Here is a 19291-nt window from a genome sequence, read left to right on the forward strand (position 1 = left end):
ATACACACGAAATCATCCCCACAATCAAAATCAGGAACATATCTGTTGTCCCCAAAGCTTTTCTCTGATCACTCCCTTAATAGGCTACTTTTCTCTATCCTTTCTCTTTATTTTATTTTATTTTTTAAACAGAGTCACAGATTTATTTATTTATTTATTATTTATTTTTGGCTGTGTTGGGTCTTCTTTGCTGCGTGCCGGCTTTCTCTAGTTGCGGCAAAGGGGGGCTACTCTTCGTTGCGGTGCACAGGCTTCTCATTGCGGTGGTTTCTCTTTGCTGTGGAGCATGGCCTCTAGGCATGCAGGCTTCAGTAGTTGTGGCACACGGGCTCAGTAGTCGTGGTTCGCAGGCTCTAGAGTGCAGGCTCAGTAGTTGTGGCACACAGGCTTATTTGTTCCATGGCATGTGGGATCTTCCCAGACCAGGGTTCGAACCCTTGTCCCCTGCATTGGCAGGCAGATTCTTAACCACTATGCCATCAGGGAAGCCCTCTAACTCATTTTACAATCCTTCACCAGATTAACCTCCTCAAAGCACAGTTGTCACTGATCAGAAGCCAACATAGAGAGGTAGAAAGACAGCCCCAACTCAACTAGATGTGTGACGCTGGGCAAATCACTTATGCTTTCTCAGCCTGTTCATTCCTTTGTAAAATGATACCTTCCTCATTGGAGTGTTGTCAAGATGATGAAATTATAATATTGTTCTAAGCACTTTACACTTATTACTTCACTAATCCTTGCAACAACATTATGAGGTATGTACTATGATTATCTTCCTTTCATAAATAAGAAAATTGAGACATAAAATGACAGTAACTTAACCAAAGTCCTAAAGCTAGGAAATCACAATCCTGGACTGGCACCCAGGCCATCTGATTTTAGAGAGGCTCTTGCTTGACACACTGTTGGTACAAAACAAACCATCTTCCCAGATATATGAGCTGATTTTTCCCACGTCTTCCAGATATATGAGGCAATTTCCCCCTCTTTGCATAAGCTATATAGAGTTAGGTTTCTGACACTTAATACTGAAAAAATCTTAATACATCTGCCAACTGGTTGGCTTCACCTTTGGTGGCTATTAGGGAGGCACAGGAGAGTCTCTGAAAACCAACAAATCAAACTTTTCATGCAAAACTTGTCACTTATAAATACATGCAAAACATTTTGTTTAATGGAACAAAGATAGAAAGCTTAACAAAGGTATATTACTCAATTATATTCTTTAAGAAAACACTCAAAAACATAGCCAGACTAATCAAGAAAAAAAGGGAGACATCTCAAGTCAATAAAATTAGAAATGAAAAAGAAGTTACAACTGACATGATAAAAATACAAGGGATCATAAGAGAGTACTACAAGGAACTATATGCCAATAAAATGGACAACCTAGAAGAAATGGACAAATTCTTAGAAAGGTACAACCTTCCAAGATTGAACCAGGAAGAAATAGAAAATATGAACAGATCAATCACAAGTACTGAAATTGAAACTGTGATTAAAGAACTCCCAACAAACAAAAGTCCAGGACCAGATGACTCCATAGGCGAATTCTATCAAACATTTAGAGAAGATTTAACACCTATCTTTCTGAATTTCTTCCAGAAAATTGTTGAGGCAGGAACACCCCCAAGCTCATTCTATAAGGCCACTATCACCCTGATACCAAAACCAAAGATACCACAAAAAAAGAAAATTACAAGCCAATATTACTGATGAACATAGATGCAAAAATCCTCAACAAAATACTAGCAAACAGAATCCAACAACACATTAAAAGGATCGTACACCATGATCAAGTGTGATTTATCCCAGGGATGCAAGGATTCTCCAATATCCACAAATCAATCAGTGTTATACACTGTATTAAAAACTGAAGAATAAAAACCATATGATCATCTCAATAGATGCAGAAAAAGCTTTTGACAAAATTCAACACTGATTTATGATAATAACTCTCCAGAAAGTGGGTGTAGAGGAAACCTGCCTCAAAGTAATAAAGGCCATATATAACAAACCCATAGTAAATATGATTCTCATTCATGAAAAACTGAGAGCATTTGCTCTAAGATCAGGAACAAGACACGGAGGTCCACTCTCACCAGTTTTATTCAACATAGTTTTGGAAGTCCTAGCCACAACAAACAGAGAAGAAAAAAAAAATGAAAGGAATCCAGATTGGAAAAGAAGAAGTAAAACCATCACTGTTTGCAGATGACATGATACTATACATAGAAAATCCTAAGGATGCTACCGTAAAACTTCTAGAGCTCATCAATGAATTCGGTAAAGTAGCAGGATACAAAATTAATGCACAGAAATCTCTTTCATTCCTATGCACTAACAATGAAAGATCAGAAAGAGAAATTAAGGAAACAATCCCATTTACCCTTGCATCAAGAAGAATAAAATACCTACGAATAAACCTACCTAAGGAGGCATAAGACCTGTACTCAGAAAACTGTAAGATACTGATGAAAGAAATCAAAGATGACACAAACAGATGGAGAGATATAATATGTTCTTGGATTGGAAAAATCAATATTGCGAAAATGACTATATAGATTCAGTGCAATCCCTATAAAATTACCAATGACATTTTTCACAGAGTTAGAACAAAAAATTTTACAATTTGTATAGTAACACAAAAAACCCCTAATAACCAAAGCAATCTTGAGAAAGAAAAACAAAGTTGGAGGAATCAGGCTCCCTGACTTCAAACTATACTACAAAGCTACAGTAATCAAGACAGTATGGTACTGGCACAAAACAAAAATATAGATCAATGGAACAGGATAGAAAGTGCAGAGATAAACCCACACACTGATGGTCACCTAATCTATGACAAAGGAGACAAGAATATACCATGGAGAAAAGACAGCCTCTTCAATAAGTGGTGCTGGGAAAACTGGACAGTTACATGTAAAAGAATGAAATTAGAACGCTTCCTAACACCATACACAAAAATAAACTCAAAATGGATCAAAGACCTAAATGTAAGATCGCACACTATAAAACTCTTAGAGGAAAACATAGGAAAAACACTCTTTGACATAAATCACAGCAAGATCTTTTTTGACCCACCTCCTAGAGTGATGAAAATAAAAACAAAAATAAGCAAATGGGACCTAGTTAAACTTAAAAGCTTTTGCAGAGCAAAGGAAACCGTAAACAAAATGAAAAGACAACCCTCAGAACGGGAGAAAATATTTGTAAATGAAGCGACTGACAAGGGATTAATCTCCAAAAGATACAAACAGCACATGCAGCTCAATATTAAAAAAACAAACAACCCAATCCAAAAATGGGCAAAAGATCTAAATGGACATTTCTCCAAAGAAGACATACAGATGGCCAAAAAGTACATGAAAAGATGCTCAAGAGAGCTAATTTTTAGAGAAATGCAAATCAAAACTTCAGTTTTGGTATCACTTCACACCAGTCAGAATGGCCATCATGAAAAAATCTAGAAACAATCAATGCTGGAGAGGGTGTGGAGAAAAGGGAACACTCCTACACTGTTGGTGGGAATGTAAATTGGTGCAGCCACTATGGAGAGCAGTATAGAGGTTCCTCAAAAACCTAAAACTAGAACTACCATATGACCCAGCAATCCCACTCCTGGGCTATACCAAGAGAAAATAATTCAAAAGGCTACATGCACCCCAATGTTCATTGAAGCACTATTTACAATAACCAGGACATGGTAGCAACCTAAATGTCCATAGACAGAGGAATGAATGAAGAAGATGTGGTACATATATACAATAAACTAATACTCAGCCATAAAATAGAATAAAATAATGCCATTTGCAGCAACATGGATTGACCTAGAGATTGTCATACTGAGTGAAGTAAGTCAGACAGAGAAGAGCAAATATCATATGATATTGCTTATATATAAAATCTAAAAAAAATGGTACAAATGAAGTTATTTACAAAACAGAAATAGAGTCACGGTTGTAGAAAACAAACTTATGGTTACGGGGGGTGGGTGGGGGGAAGAAGGGTAGGGATAAATTGGGAGATTGGGATTGACATATACATACTACTGTATGTAAAACAGATAACTAATAAGGACCTACTCTACAGCACAGGAAACTGTACGCAATACTCTGTGATGTCTGGATTCCTTTTGGGGAAGGAATCCAAAAAGAGTGGATATATGTATATGTATAACTGATTCACTTTGTTGTACACCTGAAACTAATACAACATTGTAAATCAACTATACTCCAAGAAAAAATTTTAAAAATTATGTACAATCTGAGACTCAAAGGAGATTAGGTAGTGTTTCTTAAGTCCCAGTACTAGTAAACAGAGTTGTTCTGATTTTAATTTAGTTCTGATGGACTCAAAAGCCCATTTTCTTTCTTCTACCACAACTGTCATCAAGATGAATGGTGAAATCCATACTTCTCCCTTTTTTGTAAGCAAAGCCACCTTTGAAGCAGGTGTCACATTTCAGGAAATGAAATTAAGTTTAGAATCTAGAATAATTATACCCACAGTTTGAATTTGAATCTCATATCTATATTTTTTTACTGCTGCAGTTTCTGTTGTCTTTAATGATCATCTAAATTTATTCTTCCCATTGCAATATTTAGCAACTAAGAGTATTAAGAAAGTTTGTTTCCTTATTAAAGTGTCAGAAGTACACAATGAATTCATAATGTCAAGGCAATAGCTGTTATTTTAGTCTAAAATACAGAGGAAAAGGTCATTGCTTTTCTTATGAGCTTAACATATGTTCTTGATGACACGCCAGAGTTCTATTGGTGAAAAACTATCGTAAGCTTTGAAAGCCAGTTATTTATATTTAGGAGAATATCATTCTCCCTTTGGGTGTAGCTGATTGTTTAAAATAGAAATTAATATTTTTATTCATGTATTTTATATTTTAGAATGAGCTTTGCTTTAAAAAAGTACTACATGTGTGCATTGAAAATTTTAATTTCACTGGATATGAGTTGTGCAATCATGAAATTGACAAGAAAAGAGCTGTCGATACTTTTAATTTTGTTATGTAGATATAAATACTATAGGTCATAGTGTGACTACTTATAATTGTTTAACTCATTTTCATTTTGCATTTTTCTTTTTAAAATTTTATTTATTTATTTATTTATTGGCTGCGTTGGGTCTTTGTTTCTGTGTGCAGGCTTTCTCTAGTTGCGGTGAGCAGGGGCTACTCTTCATTGTGGTGCGCAGACTTTTCATTGCAGTGGCTTCTCTTGTTGTGCAGCATGGGCTCTAGGTGTGCGGGCTTCAGTAGTTGTGGCATACTGGCTCAGTAGTTTGGCGCATGGGCTTAGTTGCTCCCTGGCATGTGGGATCTTCCCAGACCAGGGCTCGAACCCCTGTCCCCTGCATTGGCAGGTGGATTCTTAACCACTGTGCCACCAGGGAAGTCTGCATTTTGCATCTTCAAGCCACTGCTCTGAGTTTATTGATGTTGATCAAGTGGTTACTTGATGGTCACTTTTAAATTGGCATCAGGATGCTCTTGAGCTGTGTATGAGGAAGCTGTTCATTAATTTCCTCTTTCTGCATATGTGTAGCTCCTAAAAATAAAAGACTAGACCATTTTATCCAAATAAATTTAATTTTGTTTAAAGCAAATGTATATTGTGAATGATCAGATAATAATCAATGCATTTGAAATCTGCTATTAATTTAGGGACTTAAATATGTCTAAAATAAACTGGTAGACAATAAAATACTTACAATGAATGGGAATTAAAACGAGGAAATATCCTGAATCTGCAAGCGTAAATTTCTGTTGTTTCTGTAGGAACCTCAGATATGTAAATGAGTACAGTTAACAATTAAGTTGAATGAAAACATTAATGTTTTAGTAACTTGGAAGAGATAAGCATACTGTCTAGTAAAGTTTGGTTTGTATCATTGTTGGAAACCTATTTTCTTTAATAATCAAAGAATTATTTTGAGGTCTATCTTTTTTATTTGGATATTCAGGATTAAGCTAAGTAACCGTGAAGCAAATTAATTCAAACAATTTTAGAACTGAGCTAGACAAGATAAACCAGATCCTAGAGTCTTGATAAAGGTGGTTGGAACATTCTTTTTCATCAATAAAAAAGAAGTACAATTCTTGGATAACAATCATCATATGGAAGAGGGTTTCTGGGGTTACCAAAAAATGGCATGTGATTTTGGGTTAAAGACACAGCCTTACTGATCTTTCACAGAAATCATGGTTCAAATATCAAATACATTGTCTGTTGAAACTACCTTCTGCAAAACTGACATTCTTTCAACTTTGGGCATGATTATTTACTAGAGAAAAATGTTTAGCTATCCCTGAAGCTTCATCATATTTATATTTAGAATTATCATTAAAAATAGTATTTTTCAGGATAAAGAAGATGTGGTACATATATACAATGGAATACTACTCAGCCATAAAAAAGAATGAAATAATGTCATTGGCCGCAACATGGATGGAACGAGAGATGATCATACTAAGTGAAGTAAGTCAGAAAGAGAAAGAAAAATACCATATGATATCAGATATATGTGGAATCTAAAATATGACAAAATTAACTTATCTATGAAACAGAAAAAGGCTAACAGACTGTATAGCACAAGGCACTATATTCAATATCCTGTGATAAACCATAATGGAAAAGAATATAAAAAAAGAATGTATATATATGTTTAGCTGAATCATTTTGCTGTACAGCAGAAATTAATACAACATTGTAAATCAAATATACTTCAATAAAAAAATAATATGAGGTATCCGGAAAAATTAAGAAAGGCACTAAGATAAAAAGCTCAGCGAGGTGTCATGATGGGTTCATATTTTTCAACAACATTCTGTTTGGAAATCTTTTACTGACCAGTTTAATTTCATAGAGTAAGCTATATTTTTTGATTATAAGAAGGAGTTTTAGATACTGCACATCCATATATTAACTAATAAATTTTCAGCCCATCATGTTCATACCTACCAGAATTGTCTCTCTGGAAAACCAAATTACATATGCATTGCCCTGATTGAAAAGCAGGATTCCCTTTTATCTGGTAGGTGCAACTATAATATCCTTAATATAGTTTACAACCCTCTAGTCACAAAATCCTCCAGATTTTCATTTCTCTACTTATTCTACCACACTACCCTTTAGTTACAACTGCTCCTTATTGCTCTCCAAACCCTCAGACCATTCATTCTCTGCCTTTTCTGTCCCTGCCTTTTCCAGCTGATTTAAATTCATGAGCACTAATATTAAATTGGTTGCAATCCTACTGCATTTTTCTGGTTCACTCACCCAGGTGACTATTCCATACCTTTCCTTCTCTCCTCCAACCTCTAATGCCTCTTTCTCCATCCTTATTCTAATCTGATTACCTTGTTCCCTATACCACTGAAAACAGCAGAATCATTCAGAAGCTCCCTTTATCACATCCACACACCTGGCTGCATCTGTCCCCTTCACTCTGCCTTCCCTCCTGCTACTAGAGAGGAAGTGTCTATGTTCCTGCCTAAGTTCAGTCCCTTTGTCTGTACATTAGATTCAATTCCTTCTCTCTTATTTAAGATGTTACTTGGGCAATTGCCACCTCTTTGGCATACACATTTCCCCATCTTGACTGCATCATTCACCAAAACATAGAAACATGTCGTTGCTTTTCCCACTACAAAACACACACACACACACACACACACACACACACACACACACACACACACACACACACACACTCCTCTCTTGATCCCATCCCTTACCCTTAGATACTGTCCCCTGTTTCTGTTCCCCTTTTCTGCAAAATCTTGAGATACCTTCATTATCTCCAATTTTTCTCATCCATTAACTCTAGAACTCACTCAAATGAGGCTTTTGCTCTACTCTACCACTAAAGGTTTTTGTTTGTTTGTTTTGTTTTGTTTTTTGTTTCAAGGTCACCAAAGACCATCATATTGCTAAGTCCTTGGGCAGTAGTAGTGTTCATTCTTCATTCTCAGTGCTCTTCTTACTTGACCTATCAGGAATATTTAACTCAGTGCAAATGCTCTGTGTTAAGGGATGAATTTTTGTGTGCCCCACCCCCATATGTTGAAACTATGCCTTCCAATATGATGGTATTAGGAAGTGGGGCATTTGGAAAGTGATTAGAATTAGGTGAGGTCATGAGGGTGATGTCCTTATGGATGGGATCAATGTCCTTATAAAAATCATGAGAGAGCTTGCTTCCTTTCTCTGCTTCTGTCATATTAAGATACAATGAGAAATCTGAAATCCAGAAGAGGGCTCTCACCAAAACTTGTCCATGCCTGCATCCTAGAGTGAGACTTCCAGACTCCAGAACTGTGAGAAATGTGTTGTTTATAAGCCACCTTTTCTATGCATTCTGTTAATAGTAGCCAGAACTGACTAAGACACTCTCTCTTTGATACAGCTTCTTCTCTTGGCTTCCAGGAGGTAATGTCAATCAAGTTTTCCCCCTCCTTCTCATCAGTCAATTTTTCTTAGACTCCTTTGCTGATTCTTTTCATCTCCCCAAACCCTAAGTTTTTGAGGCTCCCAGGTCTTCAGATCTCACCTCTTCTCTTTTTATTACCACTCTCTTTAAATACACTGATGATTTCCAAATCTAAATCTCCAGGCCAGACCTCTCCCCTGAACTCCCAGCTTATATTTCTCTACTTGACATCCTCGCTTGTATGTCTAACACAAAAACACATTATGTTCAAAACTAAAATCTTGATCTCTTTAAAACTTTTCTCATTCCACAGTTATCGCTCCATAGTAAATATAAATTCTACTTTTTCAAATGTTTGGGCTAAAAATCTTGGAGTTCCCTTAACTTCTCCCTTTCTCTTATACCCCACATATATATCCAGTCTGTCAGCAAGTACTGTTGGCCATACCTTTAAAATATATGTAAATCAGACCACTTTTCATTATCTCCAAAATTACCACCCTTGTTGTATCCTTGTTTTTTGCCTATTTTATTCAAGATTTTACTTTTTAACAAGAAGCCAAAATGGTCCTTTTAAAACTTAAGTATGATTATATGCCTCTTTCGTTCAGAACTCCACATGGTCTTCCAAGTTTCTCAGACTAAACACCAAAGTTATTATCATGGCTGATGAGACTTTACATTAACTGCCTCTACCCTTACTACTTCTTTGACCTTATCTTCTATACTCTCTCCCTCTCTTACTCTGCTCCACCTATATTGACCTCCTTGCTGTTCTTCAAATACACCAAGCAAGTTTCTACCTCAGAAACTTTTCAAGAAACTTGGAAAAAAATTCCCCAGCTATAAACATGGATTACCCCCTTACCTCCCTTTGGCCCTTATGAAAATATTATCTTGTCAAGAAAGCCTTCTCTCACCACCCTAACTAAAATTACACCTTCTTTCCTAATTTTCCATACCCATTTATTTTTTCATTTTACTCATTATAATTTATATAACATTTTGCCCAGGTTTCTGGTATATTATTTGTCTCCTTATCCCCAGTGAATGAAAAATATTGCCTGCCATATCAGTAAACAAAGGATGTTGCAGCCATCAAGCCATCACATTACAACCACCTTGACGGTGAGCCCTGAGGGAACTCAGGAAAGAAACATAATGCCCATCATCAAATCATCAGACACTGTGGCCACCACACCGACTTCCGACAGTGCACCCTGAGGAAACTCAGGATGAGAAGCACAGGATACTGGACCCAAATAGCTGAGATGCATATCAAAGGAGTCATTTCAGTGAGCCCAGACTCTTGCATCTTCCCATACACAGAAAAGCACTGAATTCCTTAACTTAAGATGTCTGGCTTTCTTTAATTAACAGTAATCTTTTGATGTCCTGACTACCTGGTCTTTGTTGCAAAAACTCCTCTATATCCTGGCTCCTCCCTTGCCTCTTTGGAGCAGTCTCTCAGAGCTATCTGAGATGCTGTGTCCTGGACTTAAGTCCTCAATTTTGTCCACCTAATAAAACATAACTCTCAACTTTTGGGTGGTGCATTTTTTTTTCTGTCAACATCCCCATTAAATATTAACTCCATGAGGGCAGAGATTGTAGTCTGTTCTGTTAATGGCTATATCCCTGTTGATTTGAATAGAGGCTCAATAAGTATTTGTTGAAAGATTGAATACCTTCATAGTTTTATTAACTCTTTATGAAGCTTTATTAATCTTTTTTCTGAGATGTCTTGAATGTTGTTAGTTTAGCAAATTTTTATCTTCCTTCTGTAGTACAGCATTCTACCAGAGAGATTTTCCTTTCTTGTGAAAGCAGCTTCTAGTTGATTTTTATAAAAATAATAATAATCACTAACACTTATGTTGTGCTTACTCTGATCTGAACGCTTTACCTATATTAATTACAGGTAGTATAAAAACCCTATGATGACTGAGTTATTGTAACATCTATTTTACTGATGAGCTAACAAAGTTTAAAATTACACAGGTAGTAAGTGGTGGAGCAGGGATATTTCAAACTCAGGGAATATGGCTTTAAAGTCTGTACTTTCAAGCACAGTGCTTTGCAGCTCAGAGATAGAAGTTCACTGTTAAGTAAGTCTGCAGAAAAGGTAAATATCAATAGATACTTTCATTTGACTTATGGAAACCAACCCCTCTTAGTGTTGGAGTCAGAGTGTTCTTGAAAAGGATTGGATACATTTGCATAGAGGAGTATGTGGGCATTCCGGTGGTGGGGGGGGAAGTAACTGAGTTACGATTTGATATTCTGGTGGACTGGGATGATAGAAAAAGTTGACTGTTTTTATTGTCATAGTGAGAGACTGAACTAGAAATGGCTTTAAGTTGTGGCGAGGAGCAAGGAGAGTGGTTCTGCTTCCATGATGCAGCAAACCCTGGAAGTGATCCTGACTCAGCCAACTTGTTCTTTAGGAGGCAACTGGGCAGGTGAACCAAAAACGGGCTCAGGAAAGCCTCAAAAACTTGGGATACATGAGGGAGAATGTCATCTCTACTGAACCTATAACTCCCTCAAAAAGCCTCTGGAGAGTTTCCCTTGCAGAAGTGCTGTCCCCTACAGTCCTCTCTTCAGTTCTTGCTATTATTTCTGAAAAGCTTCACCTCACAGCTGGAACTCCATAGTCATTAGCTCCTGAGGTGACTGGCAATCTGCAACCTGACTTGACCTTGCCACTCTGGGGCTGCCTTATGTCTTATGAATATGCATAGGTGAGGGAATTAAAAAGCACTGATCTTCAGGGCCGTAGCCTCTTCTCTAAGCATCCTGCTGGGGAGTGGGTTCTTCCACCCTCAAAGAATCTTTACAGCTGTGATAAGATGCTATCTTACTTGAGGAACCTCCATATTGTTTTCCATAATGGCTATACTAATTTACATTCCTCCCAACAGCACACAAAAGTTCCTTTTGCTCTACATCCTTGCCAACATTTGTTATTGCTTGTCTTTTTGATAATAGGCATCCTAACAGGTATGAGGTGATATCTCATTGTGGTTTTGATTTGAATTTCCCTCATGATCAGGGATGTTGAACACTTTTTCATGTACCTGTAGGTCATTTGTATATCTTCTTTGGGAAAAACCTTTGGAAAAAAAATGTTTATTCAGGTCTTTTGCTCATTTTTAAATTGGATTATTTGTGATTTTTTTGGCCACGAGTTGTATTAGTTTTTGTGAGTGTTGTGATAGAAATCCAATTTCATTCTTCTGCAATGTGGTTATCCAGTTTTCCCAGCACCATTTATTGAAAAGACTATTTTTTCCCCATTGAGTATCCTTGGCTCCCCTGTCAAACTTTAGTTCACTGTATATGCATGGGTTTATTTCTGGGCTTTCTATTCTGTCCCATTGGTCTGTCTGTTTTTATGCCCATACCATACTGTTTTGATGGCTATAGCTTTGTAATATAGTTTAAAATCAAGAAGTGTGATGCCTCAAGCTTTGTTCTTCTTTCTCAAGATAACTTTGGCTATTCCAGGTCTTTTATGGTTCCATACAAACTTTAGGACTGTTTTTCTCTATTTCTGTGAAAATGCCTTTGGAATCTTGAGATTGCATTGATCTATAGATGGCTTTGGGTAATATGGACACTATAGCAATATTAATTCTTCTGATCCATGAACAAAGAATATCTTTTCACTTGTTTTTGTCTTCTTCAATTTCTTTCATCAAAGTTTTGTTATTTTCAGTGTACAGCTTGCTGTCTCTAGAAATATGGGTGCTACTAGGCCCTGTAGAATATGTAGATCCTCCAATTGCCCTTGTCCCTATTTCTTTACCCCTCTCCTTTGTGCCCTTTAGAGAGGGAATTGGGGAAATTCCTGCTGAGGCCTTGTATACAGATGGGTCTAGTCAGGGCAATCTGCCCAAATAGACTGCAGTCACTATTCAGCCCAACACTGACATCATCTGGATGGAAACAGGAACAAGTGGCAGCAGCCAGCTTGCTGAATTCAGAGCAGTTTGTCCAGATCACTCATGAGCCCTGGCCATTGACTCTTTGCACTGACAGCTGGGCTGTTCTAAAGGGATTAATTCTATAGCTTGGACAATGGGAAGCTAATTGTGATCAATGGGAAGATCATAAATAAACACTTGTGGGGGGCAAAATATGTGGAAAGACATTTGGGTTTGCCTGTAAGAGCCTGAGGTAGTCCTCACTGTTTTCCATGTGCCTGTTCATAAGGCACTGACACCTCCTGGCAATCAGGAGACTGATGTCCTAGCCTGGGTATGAACCCTAGCAACTGATCCCTCTGCAGATACAAGAGATTGAGTGCATAGGAAGAATGGCCCCTGTAGCACCCAGGTGGGATGGCACATTGCCAAGGATGCTGGATTGCCCTTGAGATACAGTGATTTGGTTAAGTTCTAGTTAAGAACAGCATGTTCTGTATATTCTCAACAATGCCCAAGGCAACTGGCCAAGGAGTCTGGGGCCAACCTCTGAAGTTCCCAACCAGTGAGGAATTGGCAAATTGATTATATTCACCCCCTCCCTCTGAGTAAGTGTTCTAAATATGCCGTGGTTTGTGTGGACCCTACATCTGGCCTAACCTAAGCTTTCCCCTCTCGGTGCATAAACCAGGCTGTCACCGTTAGGACATTAGAGAAGCTGAGTACAATGTACAAATACCCTTGATGAATAGACAGATCAAGGATCACGTTTCAAAGGAGCAAGACTATGCAAAAGAATACAATATCAAATAGAGGTTCCATCTCGTCTATAACCTACTAGCAGCAAGGTTGGTAGAAAGGAAAAATGGAGTATTAAAGTGACAGATAAAATTATGAACAGATAAAACCACCCTAGCTGGTAGATCAAAGTACTGTCATAGGCTTTAATACATTTGAATGATCAAAAATTAGGGCCTGTTGCCCCGTTTTCCAGACTGGGGGCCCCTGATGAGATACCCAATATTGTAAAGGTATGGAATTCTTGGGTGATGGCCATTGCCCCTACTCTCGCCATGGATCAATGTGCTATTTCACTGAGGACACCGGGTCCTATCATGCCTGGGAAAGGCATTATCTACTGCAATTTACAATGGGGCATCCCACTGGGATGAGTGAGTTACTTCAAACCCTTGTGTGAGGGGAAACTACTCAGTCACCACTGGGATCCCATTGTCCTGCTGCAAGCCAGATCTGTTGAAACACACTATACTGGAATGGAACATGCCTCACTGAAAGAGGAGAGAAGGCGGGGGTTCTGGTCTGGAGTGTCCTGCCCCCATTCATCTCCTCACACCTGACATTTCTGCCCACCCCCAGCCTTGGTCAATATGTGTAGTATGCACAACCAGGTCAAGTTCCTTAAGCTGACAACTTCTCTCTCCTCAAGGCCAGGTGGGTACATTCTGTTCTCCACTGGTATGATCATTTGGCTGCTATGAGTGATTCTTTTTTTTTTAAATAAATTTATTTATTCATTTATTTATTTTTGGCTCTGTTGGGTCTTCGTTGCTGCGCACGGGCTTTCTCTAGTTGCTATGAGCAGGGGCTACTCTTCATTGCGGTGCGCGGGCTTCTCATTGTAGTGGCTTCTCTTGTTGTAGAGCACGGGCTCTAGGCACGTGGACTTCAGTAGTTGTGGCACGGAGGCTCAGTGATTGTGGCTCGCGGGCTCTAGAGTGCAGGCTCAGTAATTGTGGCACACGGGCTTAGTTGCTCCACGGCATGTGGGATCTTCCTGGACCAGGGCTTTTACTAATGTCCCCTTCACTGGCAGGCAGATTCTTAACTGCTGAGCCACCAGGGAAGCCCTGAGTGATTCTGTTGGCCTTAATAAATCATTGATTTGGATCATGGGCTCTTGGTGGAAAAAAAATGACTTATTTTGGGAATCATTATCTTAACCTGCATTTTCTCTTGCATGTGCCTATGTTGCTGCTGTGGTATTTGCTTCCAGAGCAGCCAGATAGCTATAAAATTAGCCACCTCCATGTTAGTAAAACCCTTTGCTGACCACTCAAGGCACATTGTGGAAAAGAGGGGGCATGTAAGATTGTAAGAGCCAATCATGAGGGTAGAGTGTGGGAGGAGGTCATAGAGAAGATGTGACTGTTAGTTGACCTGTGAGCTGGACCCAGGCAATCAGAAGATCCTGACCCCCTCCCCTGTCCTTGGAGCATACATTCCACCCACCCACGCTAGGAGCTGTTTCAAGGATGTAAACTTGACAGAATAAAGTTGTTGTAGAGACCATCTGGACGGTTTATGTGACTGAACCCAGTGAATGCCTCTATATAAACTTTTAAGATTTTGGAGTGTGGGTGCAGAAATCTCATCTTGTGGCCATCCAAGACAAGCCTTTAATGAACGTTCCCTTGTTTATTAAACCTGCCATCCACCAATCTAGTCTGCCTCTTTGGTCTTTCCTTTACCCTCAGTGTATGGGGGCCAATTTGCAAACCAACAAAACTTATTCCTAAGTATTTTCTTGTTTTTAATGCTATTGTGAGTGGGATTGATTACTTTATTTCTTTTTTTGGTAGTTCATTGTTAGTGTATAAAAATGCAGCTTATTTGTGTATGTTGATTTTGTATCCTACAACTTTACTGAAGTCATTGATTAGTTCTATCAGTGTTTAGGTGGGAATCTTCTAGGTTTTCAATATATAATATCATGTCATCTGCAAACAGACACTTTCACTTCTTCCCTTCTGCTTTGGAAGCCTTTTATTTCTTTTTCTTGCCTGATTGCTCTAGTAGGACTTCCAGTACCATGTTGAATAGAAATGGTGTTTTGCCCCTGATCTTACAGCAAAAGCTTTTAGCTTTTACTATTGAGTATGATGTTAGCTGTGGACTTATCATAGGGCCTTTATTGTGAGTTACATTCCTTCTATACCCAATTTGCTGAGGGATTTTTATCACTTAAAGATGTTGAATTTTGTTAAAAATTTTTTGCATCTATTAAGATGACCATGTGATTTTTATCCTTCATTTTGTTAACATGGTTTATTTCATTTATTGATTTGTGTAATTTTTTGTTTTTCTTGTTTTGTTTTTTTTTTTCATGCAGAAAGTTTATTGAGGAGTGTCAAAATCAACACATATAGGAGAGTCCAGGAAGTGAGAACTGGGCAGAGGGAGGAGTTGCCATAAAGGCCTCAGATGACCTTATGCGGGAGCTCTGGAGCTAGGATCATCTTTCAATGTTGTCCTAACTTGAGGCAAAGGGGTTGAGGTTTAGGTTTTTTTTTTTTTTAATTAAAGAATAGTTGACTTACAATATTGTATTTGTGTCAGGTGTATAACATAGGGACTCTATTTTTATAGATTACAAAGTTTTTACAAAATACTGACTATATTCCCTGTGCTATACATTACATCCCTGTTATTTATTTTGTAACTGGTAGTTTGTACCTCTTAATCCTCTTCACTTATTTTTCCCCTCTCCTTACCCTTGATTTGTGTATGTTAGTACATCCTGCATCCTAAGGATAAATCTCCACTTGATCATGGTGTGTGTTCCTTCTAATGTGCTGTTCAATTCAGTTTGCTAGTATTTTAGTCAGAATTTTTGCCTCTATGTTCATCAAGGATATTTGGCCTGTAATTTTCTTTTCTTGTAGTGACCTTGTCTGGCTTTGGTATGAGGGTAATCCTGGCCTTGTGAAATGAGTTTGAGAGTGTTTTCTTCTCTTCAACTTTTTGGGGAAGAATTGGTATTAGTTCTTCTTTAAATGTTTGGTAGAATTTACTGGTGAAGACATCCGGTCCCAGGATTTTATTTTTTGGGAAGTTTTTGACTACCACTTCAATCCCCTTACTCACTGTTTTGTTCATATTTTCTATTTCTTCATGATTGATAGGTTGTATTTTTCCAGGAATTTATTCATTTTTTTCTAGATTGTCCAATTGGTCTGATTCTTAAAAGTGTTATTTGTTCAGCTAATAGGTGGGGAAGGCAGTGTGAAGTAGCAGCAAATGTACTGAAATAGAAAACAGCTTGGAACATTGACTGTCAGTGTTGGGTAGGGGTGAATTAGGTGGAATAATAATTAGCTTCTAAGGTTCACAAGTTGGCTGCAAGGAGGGCTACAATTAGATATGAGTGGTAGGGAGGTTGGTGGTCATTAATAATTTATTAGGCTAATGGATTTGAATTTTATTCTATAGATTATTGGAAGCCATTGGAAGGATTTTAAGCAGTAAATTACTTTGATGGTAATTCTTAACTCTTTATTTTAAGAGCAGTATTATTACTTAAAAGTCTTCCCGCAAGCTTTGCCTAAATCTACTAAGAGTCAAAAAGGGACATTTAATGGAAAAGTTAAACCAGATGCTTAATCCTGCTGACGGACTTGTTTGTCATACACAGATAGGTAAACTAAAAAAAATAACTGATGTCTAAAAAAGAAGATGAATTTATTCATTGATAAAGCAACCCTCTCATTGCCAGGTTATATGGAAATGACCAAGTTACCTGTTTACTGTTTTTCCCAAACCTGGGATTGAATGTTCCATAGGGCACCTCTGTGGCTCAATTAAAACAAACAAACAAACAGAAACTTTTATAAGTGTTTACAAAACTCATAAATCTTGAGGCTGACTTCAGAGATCAGAAAAATTTAAATAAAATGTGTGAAAATAAAAACCATCTGGCTGCCCAAAGATTAATTTTAATCCAAACAATGAATCCAGCTCAGCTTTATGCATTCTCTACTCATAACAGCAAAGAATGTAGAAAAGCACTGGTTATACATTAGTGCTCAAACTGCAGGGCTTTTTCCTCCTTCTTTTTTTTTTTTGTATGAACAAGTACCTGTTTTTTTGTTTTATTTTGTTTTTTGTTTTTTGTTTTTAATCAGTCATCAATTTTATACACATCAGTGTATACATGTCAATCCCAATCGCCAATTCAGCACGCCACCATCCTCACCCCACCACAGTGTTCCCCCCTTGGTGTCCATACGTTTGTTCTCTACATCTGTGTCTCAACTTCTGCCCTGCAAACTGGTTCATCTGTACCATTTTTCTAGGTTCCACATATATGTGTTAATATACGATATTTGTTTTTCTTTTTCTGACTTACTTCACTCTGTAGGACAGTCTCTAGATCCATCCATGTCTCAACAAATGACTCAATTTCTTTCCTTTTTTATGGCTGAGTAATATTCCATTGTATATATGTACCACATCTTCTTTATCCATTTGTCTATCGATGGGCATTTAGGTGGCTTCCATGACCTGGCTATTGTAAATAGTGCTGCAATGAACATTGGGGTGCGTGTGTCTTTTTGAATTATGGTTTTCTCAGGGTATATGCCCAGTAGTGGGATTGCTGGGTCGTATGGTAGTTCTATTTTTAGTTTTTTAAGAAACCTCCATATAGTTCTCCATAGTGGCTGTATTAATTTACATTCCCACCAACAGTGCAAGAGGGTTCCCTCTTCTCCACACCCTCTCCAGCATTTGTTGTTTGTAGATTTTCTGATGATGCCCATTCTAACTGGTGTGAGGTGATACCTCATTGTAGTTTTGATTTGCATTTCTCTAATAATTAATGATGTTGAGCATCTTTTCATGTGCTTCTTGGCCATCTGTATGTCTTCTTTGGAGAAATGTCTATTTAGGTCTTCTGCCCATTTTTGGATTGGGTTGTTTGTTTCTTTAATATTGAGCTGAATGAGCTGTTTATATATTTTAGAGATTAATCCTTTGTCCATTGATTCCTTTGCAAATATTTTCTCCCATTCTGAGGGTTGTCTTTCCATCTTGTTTATGGTTTCCTTTGCTGTGCAAAAGCTTTGAAGTTTCATTAGGTCCCATTTGTTTATTTTTGTTTTTATTTCCATTAGTCTAGGAGGTGGATCAAAAAAGATCTTGCTGTGATTTATGTCAAAGAGTGTTCTTCCTATGTTTTCCTCTAAGAGTTTTTTAGTGTCTGGTCTTGCACTTAGGTCTCAAATTCATGTTGAGTTTATTTTTGTGTATGGGGTTAGGGAGTGTTCTAATTTCATTCTTTTACATGTAGCTGTCCAGTTTTCCCAGGACCACTTATTGAAGAGACTGTCTTTTCTCCATTGTAAATCTTTGCCTCCTTTGTCATAGATTAGTTGACCATAGGTGCGTGGGTTTACCTCTGGGCTTTCTATCTTGTTCCATTGATCTATGTTTCTGTTTTTGTGCCAGTACCATATTGTCTTGATTACTGTAGCTTTGTAGTATAGTCTGAAGTCAGGGAGTCTGATCCTTCCAGCTCCGTTTTTTTCCTCAAGACTGCTTTGGCTATTCGGGGTCTTTTGTGTCTCCATACAAATTTTAAGATGATTTGTTTTAGTTCCGTAAAAAATGCCATTGGTAATTTGATAGGGATTGCATTGAATCTACAGATTCCTTTGGGTAGTATAGTCATTTTCACAATGTTGATTCTTCCAATCCAAAAGCATGGTATATCTCTCCATCCATTGGTATCATCTTTAATTTCTTTCATCAGTGTCTTATAGTTTTCTGCATAAAGGTCTTTTGTCTCCCTAGGTAAGTTTATTCCTAGGTACTTTATTCTTTTTGCTGCAATGGTAAATGGGAGTGTTTCCATAATTTCTCTTTCAGATTTTTCATCATTAGTGTATAGGAATGCAAGATATTTCTGTGCATTAATTTTGTATCCTGCAACTTTACCAAATTCATTGATTAGCTCTAGTAGCTTTCTGGTGGCAGTTCTAGGATTCTCTATGTATAGTATCATGTCATCTGCAAACAGTGACAGTTTTACTTCTTCTTTTCCAATTTGTATTCCTTTTATTTCTTTTTCTTCTCTGATTGCAGTGGCTAGGACTTCCAAAACTATGTTGAAT

Source organism: Balaenoptera physalus (genome assembly GCF_965194825.1).
Source record: "Balaenoptera physalus genome assembly, chromosome: 10".
NCBI lineage: Eukaryota > Metazoa > Chordata > Mammalia > Artiodactyla > Balaenopteridae > Balaenoptera > Balaenoptera physalus.